Source organism: Lactuca saligna, chromosome 7 (assembly GCF_052625555.1).
Source record: "Lactuca saligna cultivar CGN05327 chromosome 7, ASM5262555v1, whole genome shotgun sequence".
In the NCBI taxonomy this organism is placed as follows: domain Eukaryota; kingdom Viridiplantae; phylum Streptophyta; class Magnoliopsida; order Asterales; family Asteraceae; genus Lactuca; species Lactuca saligna.
The window spans coordinates 4,381,874-4,401,057 of NC_136423.1; the positions used below are offsets into that span (position 1 = coordinate 4,381,874).

The window sequence follows — 19,184 nt, forward strand, 5'->3', positions numbered from 1 at the left end:
ATTGGCTTGATTTTTATGGGTGTTACAAAAACTATAATATGATATGAATTTAGTAAATTTGGATCTAGAAAAAGAAAAAACCAAATGAACAAGCATTTTATTCACATAGTCGAAGTTTATATATATATATATATATATATATATATATATATATATATATATATATATATATATATATATATTATACATACTTATAAAGCTAGCATTTTTTCTTGAATCTCATGCACTTGAAGCCCCATTTTTTAACTTTCTCAAACCACATTCATTTGAAACTCCCTTTTTTAACTAATGCAACTCAAAAGTTTTATTAATTGTGATTTAACATTTAAAAGTTTTATAATTTATATTATGTTTAATTAGCATTTAGTGAAAAGTTTACTATAAAAAGGTCAATCTTTTGTGTCTTTTATGATATATAAAATATTACATGTAAGAAGGATTTGAAGATATTGTGATTCAAAAGTTTTCATATAGTTGAAGCATTCACGATCCAAATATGATGATTTGAAGAAATGAGTTATGTCGCATTGATGATAATTGTAATATGATTTTTTCTTTCAACCAAAACAAATGAAGTTTTTCTATTATTTCTTTATATTTAGTTTCTCATTTAATCTTTATATGTGATTTGTGTGTATTACTCAATCTTCAATGTGATTCTCCAAACATCAATGTTTTACTTGGAATATCTTTATGATTCTTCTTTTTCAAGAAAAATATTTGATTGCAGGTTAGTGAAGAATTATCATCATATTTCTATAATTGAACGGTGTTAAATGAAGTAAGATGATTCATAAAATGGATATAGGTTTTTTTGTTTGAGCAAAGTTGACGAATGTTAGTTTTTTCTTTTGATTTAAATGTATGTTTTTGTAACATCTTTATTTATATATTCAACCACTCAATGCTCTTATTTATTTGATTGTAGTTTTTTTATGTTGATTATGTTTATTTTATATTATTTTTTTGGGTTATCCTACACAACATATTTAAAAGATAACATAATTTTGAACATTTGATATGTAATTATGATAGACTTATCATTATATATTTTTTATATGAAAGTAATTTATTCATATTACTACGACAAGAATTATATATAACATTTATGAAATATATATATATATATATATATATATATATATATATATATATATATATTATATGTGACTTGCTTAACATTTATATGCACATATGTATGTTATAAATATATAATTAAATATCTTTACGTTTAATAATTGAAGGGATTAAAATGATGCATCAAAACCAATTATTTAGATGAATATAATAATAATAATAATAATAATAATAATAATAATAATAATAATAAATATACATTTCCAAGTACCGTATTAATTTGAAACTCATACTACAACTCAAGAGTTTTCTAATTTATTTATATTTATTAGTTACAAATCAAGAGTTTTTAAATTATGATTATTAATTAGTAATCACTAATAACTTTTTATTTTCCTTTCTTTTATAAGGTTTTAAAGTTTTGCTTATTAAAAACATTAATGTATTTGAAAAGATTTGTGATTTAAATATAAAGAGTTAATATAAATGTTATAATAGATATTTTAATGTTTTTATGTTATTAAAAGTTATAGTGTTTATTTTTCATATTTTTTATTATTCGTTGTATATATATATATATATATATATATATATATATATATATATATATATATATATATATATATATATATATATATATATATTTAATACAAATGTTATAATAGATGTTTTTTTATTTGGGTTTAGGTCATTTTTGGTCACTTAACTTTTGGTTTTGTGCTCATTTGGTCATTTAACTCTTTTTAAGCTTTAAAAGGTTATTAAACTTTTGACTTTGTGCTCATTTAGTCACTTAACTTTTGGTTTGGTCATACTTAGTCACTTAACTTTTAGATTTGTGCTCATTTAGTCACCTACATTTTAAAATTGTGTTCATTTAGTCACTAAACTTTTGAAAAAATTTAAAAGTTTAGTGACTAAATGGGCACAATTTTAAGAGTTAAGTGACTAACTGTGACCAAACCAAAAGTTAAGCGACTAAATGCATACAAAACCAAAAGTTTGATGACCTTTTAAAACTTAAAAAGAGTTACGTGACCAAATGAGCAAAAAATAAAAGTTAAATGACCAAAAATGATCTAAACCCTTTATGTTTTTATGTTACTAAAAGTTGCAGTTCATATTTTTGTTCATACGTTTTGTTACCCGTTATATTATCATTCATTTGATATATAATTTACACAATTTTAAACGGTTTATAAAATTATCAAATAATTGTATATATCACAATGACTTAAAAATTAAACTACAATGTTTAATAAAACTAATATGTTAACTATATGCTTGCTTTACTACTAACATTTTGTTTCAAAGTAAAAATATTAAATAATAATTTGGTAAAAGTGATTATTTTAATTATATAATTCTATTCTCACGCAATGCGGAGGGACTTGCCTAGTATATATATATATATATATATATATATATATATATATATATATATATATATATATATATATATATATATTAGTTTATAACCCGTGAAACCACGACTACAAAATTAATTAAACTTTAATAGTTAGAACACAAAATTATTAATCAATTATAATCGTTAGTTTAAATAAATATGTGAAATTATATCACCTTATAATTTGTATTAATTTTATTTTAATTTTTATTATATTGTTATTAATTTATTGTAATTAAAGTGAAAATTTTAAATTTTGAAATAGAGAATTAATATGTTGATAAGTGACATGCATTAATTAATAGGTTTAATAGGGTGATACATGGCAAAAAAAAGAATAAAATGTGTATTAATTAAGACTATTCTTTTACTAGTTTATAACCCGTGAAAACCACAGTTATAAAATTAATTAAATTTTCATATAAAAAGTCAAAATTATTAATTAACTATTTTTAATAAATTATTATTTAAGAGATATTTTTTAGTTATATAAAATTATAATCGTTGATTTAAATAAATACATGAAGTTATATCTTATTTTTCAATCTAATGTTATTAATTTAATATAATTAGAATGGAAAATTTTAAAATTTGAAATTTAAATAAAAAAATCAATTGTTAGTTTAATGTAATTAGAGTGAAAAAATTTTAAATTTGAAATTTGAAATGAATAATTAATAGATTGACAAGTGGCATAATAAGGGATATATAGCATTAATGAGGTGTTTTAATTGTATGACACTTGTTAATAAGAGATTAAACCTATTCTTTTATTAGAATGAGGATATATATATATATATATATATATATATATATATATATATATATATATATATATATATATATATAGAGAGAGAGAGAGAGAGAGAGAGAGAGAGGTTGAAATGTTTTAATTAGATTTTAGAAATAATTAAACAATTAATAAAATATGAAAGGGGCATAATAGTAATCTTAGTTATATTTAATTATGGTAAATAGTTAAAACAGTTAATATCATTTAAATGGGAGAAATTAGTTTATAAACCCTAAAAAAAACCTTTGTCGTCATCATCCTCTTTGGAACATACTTTGTTCGTTTTTTTTTTTTTTTTTTTTTTTTTTTTTTTTTTTTTTTTTTTTTTGTAGTTGTATCTACTCATTCATCTTCTCTGTTCAGTGCCATAACGAAAATGCTCAATTCCAATAGAAGATAGCTCTACCAAACCATTGTTTATCAATAAATATTACATATATTTTTTTGTTGGCAGGAGATAAGCTCTTAAAGATTCCATGACTTTTGGATTATTTTCAAGTAACTTTACTCCACATTTGATCTTAAAGACTTCACATTGTATGGCATAAATTCTTCACGTCAACACAATCATAAAACAATTTCTTTAATTTTTTTTGGGCTTTTAGTTTTTTTCTTATACAAAAAAAAATTGTATTTTTTGTTTTACTTTTGTTCCACAGCAACAAACAAGAAAAGAAAAATAGTTGTTTTTTTGTTCTTGTTCTTCACGTCAAGAACTATAAAAAAAATTCTTCAATTTTTTTAGACTTGTGTTTTGGTCGTTTCACCAAAAAAAAAAAATTAGTTGTGGTTCGTTTCACTTTTGTTCGGGAGGTACAAATAAGAAAAGAAAAAAAAAATATTCTGATTTGGTTCCACTATGTTGTTAGAGATTATATATTTTTCATTTTCGTGATCATTTTGAGCTAGTTTTGTTGCGGATTTGTTCCCTGGTAAATTGAAATGAGTTTAATACCATTGGAGTATTTATTTTCTATTTTTCTTTTATTTTTTTTTAAATATAAAGCTTATCTATTTATTTAAACAATAAAAAACTAAGAGGGTCTATCTCTATCTCTCCACACACACACACACACAAAAAAAAAAAAAAAAAAAAAAACTAAACCCAGGAAACAAAACACACGAGACCCAACCTGATTATCTATGAATACACATAATCGAAGCTTTGAGACCTGGGATTTGGGGGGTTGATTTTCGAAACCAGAGTCAATAAGACATTTAGAACACAATACATCGACACTCGCTCTCTCGTGAATGAAGTTTATCCCGAATCAATCTCAAATGATATTCTTAGAAGCTGTGGAAGTGCAGAAAAAACCGAAAACATGATTCATAACCAACCCATAAGACAATTCAGATTCAACATTCTTCTCATTAATCATTATCTTCAAAAATCGACAAATCCTAGCTGTTCTTGAATCCACAACTAACCCTACCTATGTTTTTTAGTGCTTTTTTGTTAGCAAATATCAGATTCATGGCCGCATTCATGTCTTCCTCAGTGGTTTTTATTTTTAGGTTTTCTTTGGTTGCAGGACGAGTGAATAAAAAAAGTAATTGGTATACAAACTTTAATTTATAGGTGATGATCTTGTAATTATTCCTATGGACCAAACGACCTAGGGGTGTTGATCAGGTAAAATTTTTGGGTTTCAGGTAATTCGGGTTTTTCATAAAAAAAAATTACCCGTTACCTAACCCAAATTAAATTCGGGTAAATCGGGTTTGGGTAATGGGTCGGGTAAGGGAATTCGGGTGTTACCTGATTTTTTTTTAATTTTTTTAATTTTTTAATGGCACCTAAAAATAAATTTAATGAAATAATTATGTTGTGCTCAAACTTTGTACATTGAGATTTTTTACGCAATAATATTTGAGATATCAAGTATTCATTTAACAATTTAATCAAATCAAATAAGATGTTAAAAAAACAAATACTTAAAAAATAATAACAACCAAAGTCAACCATTTAAATTACTTGATATCAATGTATATGCATGTATTTTGCATTTACCAAAAAAAAAACTCAAGTCGTAAATCTAGAAAACATAGAAACCATTACATAGTATCAAAATAATAACACGCCAAGTTCCAAAAGACATTCATAAATATACTCGTCTTCTTGCACCTACTTGTTCTTCTTGCACCTTTACAACTTCATCTTGCTCAATTCTATATAAAAAAAAAGTCAAATAATGTTACTATTAAAAGGAAAATATCTAAAATTTACAACAATTAAAATAATAAACGATAAATAATTACCTTTTTTAATTTGTTGATTTTTTTCCCAATCTTTTTCATAATCGATTGTGTCACTTATGTTACCCCAAATCCATTCTTGTGTACAAATTGAACTTTCAACAATCTTAGGAGTCAAAGAACTCCTAAACGGATCCAACACCCTCCCACTAGTGCTAAAAACGGATTCTGAAGCCACGGTTGAGACATGAGTGGCAAACACATCTCTTGCCATCAATGATAAAATCGGGAATCTTGGACTATTCACTTTCCATCAATGATAGAATCAGAAATACTAAACATTTCTGAGTCGTCTTCAACACTTTCTTGCAAATACATTTCTAACTCCCCAATTGATTCAACTATGTTCGTCTTCATCTTTTCTCTTAGTTTATTTCTCAATGGGGGTTAGGTGTTGTAAAATCCGGGTTTTGGCATTTCCCTAATATCGATGATGAAGTGGTAGACTCGGTAGTACTTGAAGTAGAACATGGAGAATGAATTCTAATATAATCATTATATAATTCATACATAGAATCCATGATATATTTCTTTTTAGCCTCCATCACTTTTTCTCCATAACGATCCTCTAGTAGTATAACCAAATACTTTACTTTGTTCCTCGGATCAAGAATCAAAGCAAAGTAAAGCAATAAATTCATTTTTTCTATGTCGCCAAAATACTTGTCAAACTTTATTTTCATGGCCAATGCAATATCACAAATACTAGAATCGGAAATAGCATCATCCAAGAGCGTACGAATAGAATATATGCCTTCAATGCACGTGTTTGATGTCACATAAAGTGTCCCGGAAATCCTCAAAGTAACATCATAAAAAGGTTTTAAAAAATGGCATACATTCCTAACCCTTTCCCAATCGCTTGATGAAGGTATCGACAAACCCGCCTTTCCAATTTCATACCGAAAATCAAATTCCTCAAGATCATATCTTTCAAAAGTTTTTTCCTAAGCTTTGGCAATTTCAAACATATGGTAAGTAGAGTTCCATCTTGTTGGCACATCTCTTCTCAAGTGTTTTGTTATACCGGGATTAGCAACCTTAGCAAACTCGATAAACTTATGAATTCTAGAAGGCGATTGCCTAATTCATTTAACCGCCCATCGAACTATCTCAACCGTCTTATCAACTTTTTTATGCCATCTTGCACCACTAAATTTAAAATGTGGGCAACACATCGAATTTGCATCCATTTCCCATTTAGAAGACACTTGTTGGATTTTTGAAAACTTTTTTTTTCAAGAAGTCAATTGCCACATCATTCGCACTTGTATTGTCAACAAAAATTGTGAAAACATTTTCTATTTCCCACTCCATTAAACACTTTTCAACCATTTTTCCAATATAAACCCCATGGGGACTCTCTTGAGAAGAAAAACACAACACCTTTTTTTCAATTTCCATTCGTTATCAATAAAGTGAGTGGTGAGACACATATAACATGATTGTTGTTTAGAAGTCCACGTATCGGTAGTCAAACATATTTTACCAACATTTTTTTTAATAAAGTCACGGATTTTTTCTTTTTCTCTACAAATAATTGGTGGACATCCGTTGTGCTTGTACTTCTACATGGCACTTTAAACAATGGTTAAGTAGCACTATTGTAATATCTAAAGCCTGCACCTTCTACAAAGCTAAATGGAAGTTCGTCAACTACTAACATGTCGGCTAGAGCCTTCCGACTGTCATTTTGATCAAATTTCCAAGTTGACAATTTGTTTTCATCACCATATTGGAAAGCTAGTTGTGTTTCCCACCACTACGTTTAGCCTGGTAAACTTTACATTTAGTTAAATGATAACCTAGATTTTTGGTCCCATAAGCGCCTGATTCGCACTTGTATTTCCCGCCACCACAATGCTTACATTTGTATCTTTGAACACCATCTTCATCCTTATATCTTTCAAATTCGTTCCAAACTTTCGATCGTGGGTTGAATTCTTTAGTTTTTCTCACATTTTCTAGTAGAACTTGATTATTTGTTGGGTTTTCAACTTCAATCGTCTCATCTTCCACTTCAATATAATCATATGTTTTTGACATCTAAAATAGAAAAAGAACTGTTAAGAAACATAAAAATCAAGAAAAAAAAAAGAGAACATGAAAAAAAAATATGATAAACAGGAAAATATCACAGAACAGGAGTGATCAAACCAGGGCCTTCATAAAAAAGAAGTGACAAAACTTTTTGAGTATTATGTGTCATGTTAATGTGTGGTTTTTCAAAATGCCATATGATTTAGATGCAAAGATTTGGCCATAAGAAAAGAAAAACATGTTGGCTTTATGTTCCCCAAACTTGAGAAAAATGGGAGAGAAACAAGCAACAAATGTAAAATATCATGTGCCCCACGAAATATGCAGCCTTGTACACATGTAAAATATCACAAACGAAAAAAGAATTGAAACATATTAACTATCACATGACTGAATTGATTAAGTTAAAACCTTTTAATTTGGTCTTTGATATACTATCAGCTTCAAGAATTTGGTCAACCGCAAGAAGGAAAAAGAATATGAACAAATCAGCTTCAAGAATTTGGTCTTAAAATATATTATCAGCTTCATAAACGAAAAAAGAATATGAACAAATCACACTATCACAGGAAGAGATTAAAGAAGGAAAATGTTATTTCTATGTTTCTGTAAGGGAGGTCAACTGCAGCCCTCCCTATCTTGCTCTAGCGAGGGGTAAAGCTTCAACTTTTGGAGTCTTCATATCAAAAATCACAAGAAGATATTGAAGAAGGAAAAGGTTATTTCTATGTTTCTGTGATTATTTCTATGTCAAAATCCAAAAAGGGTGTCAATAAAACTACATAGTGAAGAAGAAACAAGAATAGGGAGATAATTGATGACCGTCAATAGAACAAGAACTAACCTGCGACGATGAGATGATGACAGGACGACGAGCTGAATGCTGATGACCGGAGACGTTACCTGCTGACCGGCGACGATGATTGATGACCGGAGACGACGATTGGCGACCAATGATGAGCAACAAGGGTTTTTTTATGTAAACAATCAAATACGTAGAGAAAATCAGAAAATAGAACAAGGGGAATTGGGAGGAGAATTAGGATGGACACTCATAGACATACCAATTACCATAAATGGATAAATGGCCCATTAGTTGTTAAAGATAAATCGGGTAATTGGGTAGACCCGAAACCTAAGAAATATACCCTTTACCTGACCTAAAAAAAATCGGGTTACCCAAATACCAGAAAACATTTACCCGATACCCGAAAAAATCAGGCGGGTAAATCGGGTAAAGGGTATTTTCGACAGGGCTAAAACAACACGATAATGGATGTCCAGAGTGAGAAAGATGAATAGAAGAATGTGAGTGATCTTAAAATTACCTAAAATGTGTATGAAAGTCTTATTGATAAGAAATGATTCATGTATTAAGTAAAGGACCCGACGTTTTACAACAACAATTTCGTGGACTAAAACAAACAAGCAATTGCAGTATTTTTTTTTACGATGATAAAAAAGTCAATACATATCGACAGAAGTCAAACGGGCAACAAGTTGCACCGTTATCCCTTTCTGGATGGAAAAACTAATTCTTTTGAAAACAACATATATGAACTTAGGAGATATAACATTAGAATGTATGACCAGTTGGACTCTGTTGAGGAGCTCCAGCACCTCTGGTGCGAGAAAACCAAAGGTATCAAATGCAAAAGGTATAAACACATGTCGATTTTTATGCGTGTATTCTCATGTTTTTCCACTTTGCACACAACGATTTTCAAAGCGGCATACCCTGCTGTGTGACCCCCGCTCCTCAAAACGATGAGATGGGAGACCCCGGTAAGATCCACACAAGCAGTAACGCTTAGTCCATGTATTATTTATTTCTCAATATTTTAGGATTTTGGACTTAAAATCGATGAGTTGGGGAGATGCAACTCGTCGTGTAGAGATTTATTTGGACGCAAGTTAAGGACTCTACTCAAAGAGTTGAGGAGTCCCAATTCGACGAGTAGATGCTGGAAAGGAAAACTCTAATTTTTAGGGTTTGTACCCTATTTAACGGCCTTAAACCTCTTTGTTAGCCTCCCTCACCACCTCCTTTGTCCAGAGAAACCGTAGTTCGTGTTTTTCCTTTCATTGTGAGTATGTGAGAGCTCAAAGAGTTCATTCTTAGTGTTTGTTTGAAGAGGATTGAAGGAGGAGGTGCATAGCTGAAGGAAGAGGTTGTAGGTCCAGTGTCTTCACTATTGAGGCAGTCATATTGAGGTATAAAGCTGATACCTTGATCATTCATTTGCTAGATCTTTCCATTAGCGGGTTTTGTGTCATTTTAGCTTATTATTGGGTCATTCTTGGACTTAAGCATGACTTGAAGCTATGACTTCAGATTTGGACACCTCATGGCCTCTTTTAACATAAAGTTGCCATTTTTATTAAGTCGTGGCACTCCCTGACGCCCTAAATCCCTTAATAAGCCATGTTGGAGTGTTTTATCCCCTTAATGCCATGCATGGATGTAAAGTTAGAAACTTTACGTGATTAAACCAACCTAGGACCTCACATATGCAATATGAAACGTTGAAGCAAAGAGTTAGAGGCTTAATAGGTCAAGACGTTCTTCAAAGAAGCTAGGATTTGAGTCTAAAGCTTATTAGATGATCTATAGGGGTAGAATTGGAAACTTTACCCTCCTAGACGTATCTATGGTTAGGGATATGAAGTTTGGAACCTTTAGATTTGATAAAAAGGGACTTAATGCATTAAGTGGATTGGCAGACTAAAGAAATTGATGAGTTTACAAGGGAACTCGGCGAGTTAACTAGGATTTTTCCCGATTATCTGATAACAGAAGCAACTTGACGAGTCAGCAAATGAATTCGACGACTTGGGTCAACATGGACTGTTGACATTGACTTTGGACATGGTTGACCTAGTTGAGTTTAAGGGTATCTTTGGTATTTCAAGATTTTGATGAAGTTAGTCACATGGTGATTGTAGGCAGTTGAGTTCGGAGCTGTGAGTCAGGATTTGATCGTATCAGTTTAGCATTCTTGAGAGGTGAGTCTCTTCACCATACCAATGGGTCGAAGGAACCAAGGCTAACCCATTTTGTGATATGCGGTACACTAGTTGACATATAGATATGTGGGATACTAGTTAGTTATATACTATGTGATATGTTAGTTGTTTATGTGGTATTTACATGAAAGACCATGGGGGAGCCAATGACACTTGGATGTCAGATCATGTGGGGGGTCCCATGGCTTTCCAAATAAAGACCATGGGAGGAGCCCATGGAACTTGGATGTCAAACCATGCGGGGGATCCCATGGCTTTCCAGGTAAAGACCATGGGGGGAGCCCACAACATCTCCGAGTAAGACCTTGGGAGGATCCCATGACATCCTTATATGTTTATATGCATAGCTTATGTGATTGATATGGATTATATGATTAAGTGGATTATGTGGGGTATGATCTGGGGAACTCACTAAGCATTGGCTTACAGTTTGTTGATTGATTAAGGTACTTTCGGATCTAAGGGCAAGGGTCCGACGTGATGGCACAACATGCACTCTCTGGCGTTTTGTTCGGGGACACTCTGATTTTATGAATAATAATTCAGATGTTACAGATTTTGAAAATAATTATGATTCGAATTTTATAATCTATGGATATGAATTTCTTAATTGTAAATGAATTTTATTGGAAATTTGGGCTGTTACAAGTTGGTATTAGAGCCTAGGTTTGAGGGATTCTGGCACACCCACATGTATGTCAGAACTCAAACTGAGGAAATGGTAAAAGTGTTTTCAAAAATCAAGTTAAAAACTTTTAACCCAATTTCTCAAAGGAAAAAGGGAGAGTGCAATGCGCATAATCGTTCAAGCTCAAGTAAGTATTTTTCCCCAATATGTTTGCCATGCCATGTTGATATTTGGAATGAGATAATCGTATGAATCTTGCTATGTGTATGCTTCCAAAATTGTATACGGTTAGGGTCTTATAGCCTTAGAATGATTGATTTGGCCTTGTATCCTATTCCTTGTCTGGTTGTGGTCCTAGGGTAGAGTCTGTTATTAGAAAGTCTATATGATCCTGTTATGTGTATAACTTGCATGCATAAGGCAACCTGTTATGATTGATTTGAGTTCTGGTTTGATGGGATAGAGCAAATCTTAGGATAGCCTAAGGTTTAAGCTGTGCAATAACTTGTGAGATATGTTTTGTTCTGGGGAGAATTAGGGTTATCAAGTAGAGATTTAGGGAAGGTACAGGTAGGTACGGAAGGTAGTATTAGGCTCGTACTACTGAAAGCACAGGACTTGTACTCGAACTAATGTTAGATCTAGAAGCTCTAAGGAGAACCGGTATGGAAGGATTCCCTTTTTGAATATCCTGATCATTATGTCTTATGCTATTTCAGTTCAGTATGGTGATGACACGTCAAGGAGTATTGGGATCGAAATTAGGATCTGGCTCGGGCTACGTTACTAATCCCATTGATGAGAGGCTGTGCGAGCTTATCACAACCGAGATTACGAGGGGTATTATTGACGCTACCCCAGTGATATTCGGGACTTTCAAGGAGGGGATGATGGAGATCATGGAGGTGCGACTTAGATCTTTCCGAGATGAGATTATCATGGGCTAGGTCGGGGCCCGAACTCCCTTGTTCCAGGAGTTCAAGGCGTACGGAGCTCCTGATTTCTTTAGGGTCTGGGAGCCTATTATTAGTCGTTGTTGGGTTGCCGACATGGAGAACACCTAATACGCGAGCTCTTGCCCTAGGTGGAAAAGGTGGGATCTGCGCCGTGTATGTTGAGGGACCGAGCCAAGGATTGGTGGGAGGATGTGACCCATTAGGTGGGAGCGTACTATTGGTCCTGTAGTATGTTGCAGATAAGGATATGAGGAGGACAAGGTATCATTCCATGCTGAGGGATGATATCTGTGAGTTTATGAGCTTTTCATCGTGTAAAACCCTGAATGAGATAGTGGAGAAGGCCCTGGAGTGGGAGATGGAGTTGGAGTTTCGCACCAAGAGGAAGCCAGAGCAGACTCCGACAACGGGAGGTCAGGCTAAAAAGCATAAGACCTATGATTCTTCCAGTAGAGGCCAGCAGGGTCGTGGTCGGTGTGCCAAGGGCGGTAATCCACACAATGGAGCTTGTTAAATGGTAGGCTTGGGATGTTACGCGTGTGGCCAACCAGGGCACTTGAGCAAGGATTGCTCTAAGAAGGGCTTGATTTGTTTCCACTGCAATCAGATCGACCATAAAATTGCCGATTGTCCAAGGTTGCAGGGAGGAGGAGGAGCAGTGGCAGCACCTGCGCCCGCCATAATGAGGATCGCTGATGGCCGCGCTGGCAAGGTGGATGCTCATGCGGCGAAGAGCCACACATTTCAGCTGACCATGGAGGAGGCTTGAGCTGCACTAGACATCGTAGCTGGTATGCAATCTATTATTCATGTGTGATATTATTTGTTATGCTTATATGTATATGTTTGTGCACTTGTATAGGGACCTTTTTGGTCAATGGCATGTCTGCTCACATTCTTTTCGATTCGGGAGCTACCTGATCGTTCATATCCCCTGCGCTTAGCAAGAAGTTCAAGGATGCTCCGGGGACTTTGGATTCCCCAATAGAGGTTGAGATTGCGGATGATCGCATCATGAGTGCTGCAAGGGTATATCGGGACTTTGTCCTGAATGTGCTTGGGGATAGGTTCCGTGTTGATTTGGTTTTGATACCGTTACCAGGGTTGAAGGGGATTGTTGGGATGGACTGGTTGGGGGCTAATGGGGCCATGATAGAGTGCGGGCACCAGATGTTGAGAGTTTGAACCCCAAGTGGGGGAGAGCTGGTTATTCATGGGGAGAGGGCCTCGTAGGGGTGTTAGGTGTGTCAAACCCAACAAATAAAGGGGTACGATATACTCCAAAATAATCCCACTATATTGCACTAAAAAGGTAGTACAAGGTAAGCAGGGTCGATCCACAGAGACACAGGACAATTAGTCTATACCTCTTTGCACAAGGTACTATAGTCACCAATAGTAAAAAGAGAGGGGGTTTTAGAATGTAATGATTAAACAAATAATTAAAAACATAAGCAGTCGATTAAGTGCGTGAATTAAGTTAAGAATTTGTGAGGACTCCAACCCCATGTATGACAATTTAGCAATGTGACTCCAAGATGACACAATATTCGTTCAATTCTATCTAAGTTGGTACTTGAAAGTGCTAATAAGCTCTAACACTTCCCATTCACCATATTAATTAACCAAAACAAGCTCTTTGATTAATCCTAACCTTATTAACCTAATCTAAACAAGCTCTTAGGATTAGATTATAAGATTGCATGAAGCTTTATGTGAATGTTCCCAACAACACCCAATACTCCTCATAAGCTCGGAAGTGTAAAAGTGTATGAATAAAATTTACACTAAATTCATTCAATAGAGATCAATTTAATGTTTGTTACTTATTCAATTTCACAAAACAATTACGGATTTTGTAAAAGAGATAACTTGAATGACCTAACCCTAATTCAAATGGCCAATAAGAATCATAATTAGAATCAAACATTCGATTGAAGCAAAATCAAATTCATTAAATAGAAATTAAGAACAAACATCATGTCATATGAATGAAGTCACTACCAAGAAGTCAAAACATGAAATTGGAGAAATTAGGGTTCTAGCCACACATGGCTAGAACAAGATCACAAGAATAAAAGATGGAATTAAAGTGCAATTACAACTTACAAATACTAGAAATAATGTTTCCAAATGATTGCTAATCAAACCCTTGCAAAAACCTTTGAAAATCCTCCTCCAATGGTGCTCTGGTATGTTCTCCTTCTGTCCCTATAATCCTCAACCCGTAATATGAAAGATAGAAAAACTGCCAAAAGTTGGTTTCTGGGTCGAACACGACCCGTGTTAAAATAGGCTAAACTGACACGGGTCGTGTTCAGCATGGTCAACAGCTCCCATTTTGGTCAAACACGCCCCGTGTTGATTTTTCAGTGTAAATCAACACGCCCCGTGTACCTCTCTGACTCCAATTCCAAACTTGATTTTTCCAACTTTTTAGTTCTTCGCCGGATCGTCCCGAAATCTCCACCAATGCTTCCCGAAACTTCCCAAAGCGCGTTCCAACCTCCGGTTTACCTGAAAAAGATATAAAAGTGTGCAAATAAGGTTGTTCTAGAGACTAAAATGAATATGATAAAATGCAAGGAAAAGGAAGAACAATTTTGCTAAATATATGCATAAAATGGGACTAAAAGGTGTGCAAAAAGGTGCACAAATAGCACCTAACAAATCTCCCCAAGCTTAGACCTTTCTTGTCCTCAAGAAAGAACAAGAACCGGACAACAGGACGATTTCTAGATGGCAAAAAGAAAAACTTAGAACGAAAAGGGGATGAAGGATCCTAAAGGTTAAGAATGAATGCATGCAATGCAATGCCATGAAAATATGTTCAAAATGCACCTGAGAAACAAAATGAAGCAAAAGAAAAGAAAATTAAGAACAAACACAAAATATGTACTTTTGTAACTAAATAAAGGTACGATCAGACTTTACATCAATAGGGCTTCGATCATTGATACCTTGGCAACCATCCTGTTTCCTTCCACATATCACAGACTCTCAATGTGAGGAAGACCCGAAACGGTGTAACCCAATAATCCAACCAAAGTTTTATTTAATCTTTATACCTTACTAAGCTTTATGGGCGAAAATAACATAGTCCGGATTTCATGTCCTTAAGACTAAATGGCCAAGAATCAGAATCGACGCCTCCTTAAGAACCCGTCACGGCGAATCAGCTTTCGCTGAAACAGTGAGCCCACCCGAAGGGGCTCAGCTCCTATGCTTTCACTTTTTCGAGAGCCACAAGTATCATATCACACAGTTCTTCATTCGCCATATTTGAATTGAGTTGGCTTTTGATTTGATTGAGCTTTGATTTGTACTTCGTTTTGAATTTGGATTCTTCAATCTTCATCTTTGGAATTTCTTTAGATTTCTTCGTTTTGGTATTTGAAATTATGATTGGGGTACTGGATATGACAGTTGTACCCTTCCTTCATTCTCGACTGTGTGGGTCTGATACATAAGCTCTCTGTTACCGCGGGGGTAACGCGTGTCAACAAATAGGTCTGTGTTCTGTGGGTTCAGAGTTGCCGATAAAGATTCTTTTTAAACATTCAAAAGCAAATCATCCTAAAGCTGTTATTACCGCCCAAAAAATGTTTCAATATAAATTTTTTTATTATCTGAGGGTAGTGTCTCGAATTACGATATTTGGGTCCCCTAGTTATGACAGCTGAATCTATGCTTCCGGTAACAATCCGGTTACTTCGGTATTTTTCATTTCATGGAGCAATTGTATGTAAAGAGTGTCATCATCTCGTACACTTTTTTTTTTTTTTTTTTTTTGTCATATGAATGAAAATTTGAAAATAAGAGAAAATTTGAAAATAAGAAAATTTGAAAAATTGAAAATAAGAAAATGCATGTATGAGAATGATTGAACCTAAAATACAAGTCTACCCCTCCCCAAGCTTAAAGATAAGCATCGTCCCCGATGCTTGGAGAGGGTGGAACAACCTAAAACGGAGGTGGAGGAGGAGGATAGTAGCTGGGGTTTCGGGTCCAAGCCCAGAAGTCCTCCTCATGTTTGCGTTGACGTCCTTGATCCCGAGCGTACTGGGTGGTGAAGGTGGAAAAATTCTGGGTCAGGCTGGTAATATCCTGCTGATAGGTGTCGAGGCGGGTATGGATTGATTGGAATTCGTCCATATATTGTTGATGATAAGGCGGGGGTGCAGCAAAACGGGATGAGCTACCACCACTGGTGGGAGAAGCATGGTGAGGCTCCTCCTCTCCTTCATCATCATCACCTTCTTCCTCGTTTTCTTCGCTTTGCTCATCGACCTCGGTGGAATAAGAGTGGGGGAAGATGTATGGAATGATTTGCCAATCAGTCATATGAATGGGATTTCGGAAATCAAGAATGCCTTTATTTTCTGGTGTGATGAGGAGCTTGGGATCATGATTTTGACCCACGGTCCAGTGGTGTGTACCATCGCCTGCCGAGCGGAAGAGTCGCATTGACTCAAGGATAGCAGTGGTGAGATAAGGCTCACCCGGCAGTGGCTGGTGGGGATCGGGGTATGGGGCTCGGATGTGGGCGCTCTTGGCGAGCATGCTGACAATACCCCCGCAAACAATCTTTCCTGATCGGGATGCGCTAAGGCGGATGAGCTTGTGGCACAGAAACCGACCATAATGAGGAATGAGGTTATTCTCGGGATGGGTCATTGCATAAAGGATTTTAAGTTCCAGCGTGCTAATGGTGCTTCGCTCCTCTCTAGGGGCGACGAGCGAAGCAATGATTCTGTGAGCTACCTTAATCACAGGATGGATAAGTGATGAGGCTTTAGCAGCGCTAGAGACATATGGATGTAATTGGGTGAGCTGGGTCCACCAAGTCATGTCATAGTATCCTTGGATTGGATCAGTGGGGCCAAATGTGTTTTCCGCTGGGGCCCCCACAATGGCATTGATTTGATCCAAGGAGATCTCATAGTCTTGATTCATTAGACGGAAGTAGAGGATCCCATGATCTAAATAAACTGAGGATAGAAACTCAGCAGTTGGGACTTTATAGCTCAATTCATGGACCCTTAACAAGCCATGCCACCCTATGTTGCGAAACAGGGTTTTGACTTGATTGTAAACATGCAACTCTTTCAAAGTTGGAACATGCACGAATTTTTGGATGGCATGACCTCTTTTAAGGAATGACTCAAGTTTGCCCTGTTGAACTGGGCCAAGACATACAACACCAAAATGAGACGGGTCGGCTGGGGGTGTTGGAGGTGAGGGAGATCTAGATGGAGGTGATGGAGATCTAGGCTTCCGACGGCGGGCGGATGATTTGGTTTGTCTTGGTCTTTTGGAAGATGTAGCTTCCATAGTCAAGTTTGGGACAGATTAAAAGTCAACGGGTCAAAATGTCAAAAAGTCAACTGTTGACGGGTCCAGTCAACTTTGAACTTGGCCACCAAAATTTCGCGGGAAATTTGGTTTTCAAAGATTTCCAACTAAGAATCAAGTCCAAATAGACCACACTTTCAAGTATTTGACTCAAGAACACAAAATTCAAAGGTTAGGAGTTGGAAAGAATTTACCGAATCGTGTGTTGGATCGTGTTGTTCTTGATGGAAAAGATCTTCTTTAACCTCCCCAAGCTTGCTCCTTTCAAGATTGAGACACTAAAACACCAAAATCAAGTGAGAATTTTCGGATCTAGGGTTTATCAAAACCCCCAAATCCACCATTAAAATGCAAGAAAATGGTGTTTAAGATGGAGAAGATGAAGTGTAGATGATGAAAATCAAACCTTTTTGTAGATGAAAGTCAAAATCTTGAAGAAATTGAAAGGTATTTGATGAAAATCGGACCTAAGGTTTTTGTTGGGAGAGAGGGGTTGTTAGGAAGTGAAAGTGGGGATAAATGAGGTCAAATCCCGATTTTTTTCTTTAAAAAGGGCCTGAACTGCTGCGCGAACACGACCCGTGTCTCCCCAGGCTAAATTGACACGCCCCGTGTTGGGGGTTTATGCTGCGTTATGTACGAACACGACCCGTGTTGGGTCAAGGCCAAAATGGGACACGACCCGTGTTGCTCTCTGGAAGATTTTGGGACTTTTTTGCATGAACACGGCCCGTGTTTCATTAAGGCAAAGAGGGACACGACCCGTGTTGGTCCCTGGATGCTAATCCTCACTTTTTGAACTTGAAAATTCCCTCTCTTAGAAATGAAATACTTTTGCATTCCTAGGTCCGTTTGGTGATTTTAAATCATGATTGAATGCATTTGGAACATCGAAAACCAAAAACTTAAAGAAATAGAAATTGTTTTTAAGTAAAAGACAGAAATACCCCCGGGTTGTCTCCCGGTTAGCCGCCCTTGTTTTAAGTCGTTGGCTCGACTTTGTCCCCCAGGCGTGATTCATTCTTGGTATGTGGGGTTCTCCAACTCTTCTACCTCTTCATTCTTCACCTCAAATCCCTCATAAAACGGCTTCAACCTGTGACCATTGACTTTGAATGTTTTACCCATTTGCTTGCTCGTGACTTCCACTGCACCATGGTTAAACACCCTTGTGACTACGAAAGGACCGACCCATCTTGATCTTAACTTTCCTGAAATTAGCTTGAATCTCGAGTGATAAAGCAACACCTTTTGTCCTTGTATAAAGGTCTTTCGGGAAATTGCTCTGTCATGATATGCTTTTGTTTTCTCCTTATAGATCATGCTACTTTCGTATGCATCATTCCGAATCTCTTCTAGCTATTGGATATCCAGTTTCCTTTTATGTCCCACCTCATCTTCAGTCATGTTGAATTTCTTTACCGCCCAAAAAGCTTTATGCTCAGGCTCAACTGGGAGATGACATGCTTTACCAAACACAAGCCGATATGGGGACATACCAATTGGAGTCTTAAAAGCAGTACGGTATGCCCATAAGGCATCATCTAGCCTTAAGCTCCAGTCTTTGCGGTTTGGATTGACTGTTTTCTCCAAGATACTTTTGATTTGTCTGTTGGAAACTTCTGCTTGTCCATTGGTTTG

At 35.1% G+C, this 19,184-nt stretch overlaps 1 long non-coding RNA gene across 1 annotated transcript; it reads right to left on the bottom strand.

Moving 5' to 3' along the window:
• Window positions 1-5,216: 5,216 nt before the first annotated feature.
• On the bottom strand, window positions 5,217-8,629 carry LOC145004171 (uncharacterized). The gene is made up of 3 exons (XR_013662304.1): window positions 8,422-8,629; window positions 5,541-7,583; window positions 5,217-5,450 (listed from the first exon to the last, which is right to left on the bottom strand). It is a non-coding gene; the product is annotated as an uncharacterized LOC145004171 (long non-coding RNA).
• Window positions 8,630-19,184: the final 10,555 nt, after the last annotated feature.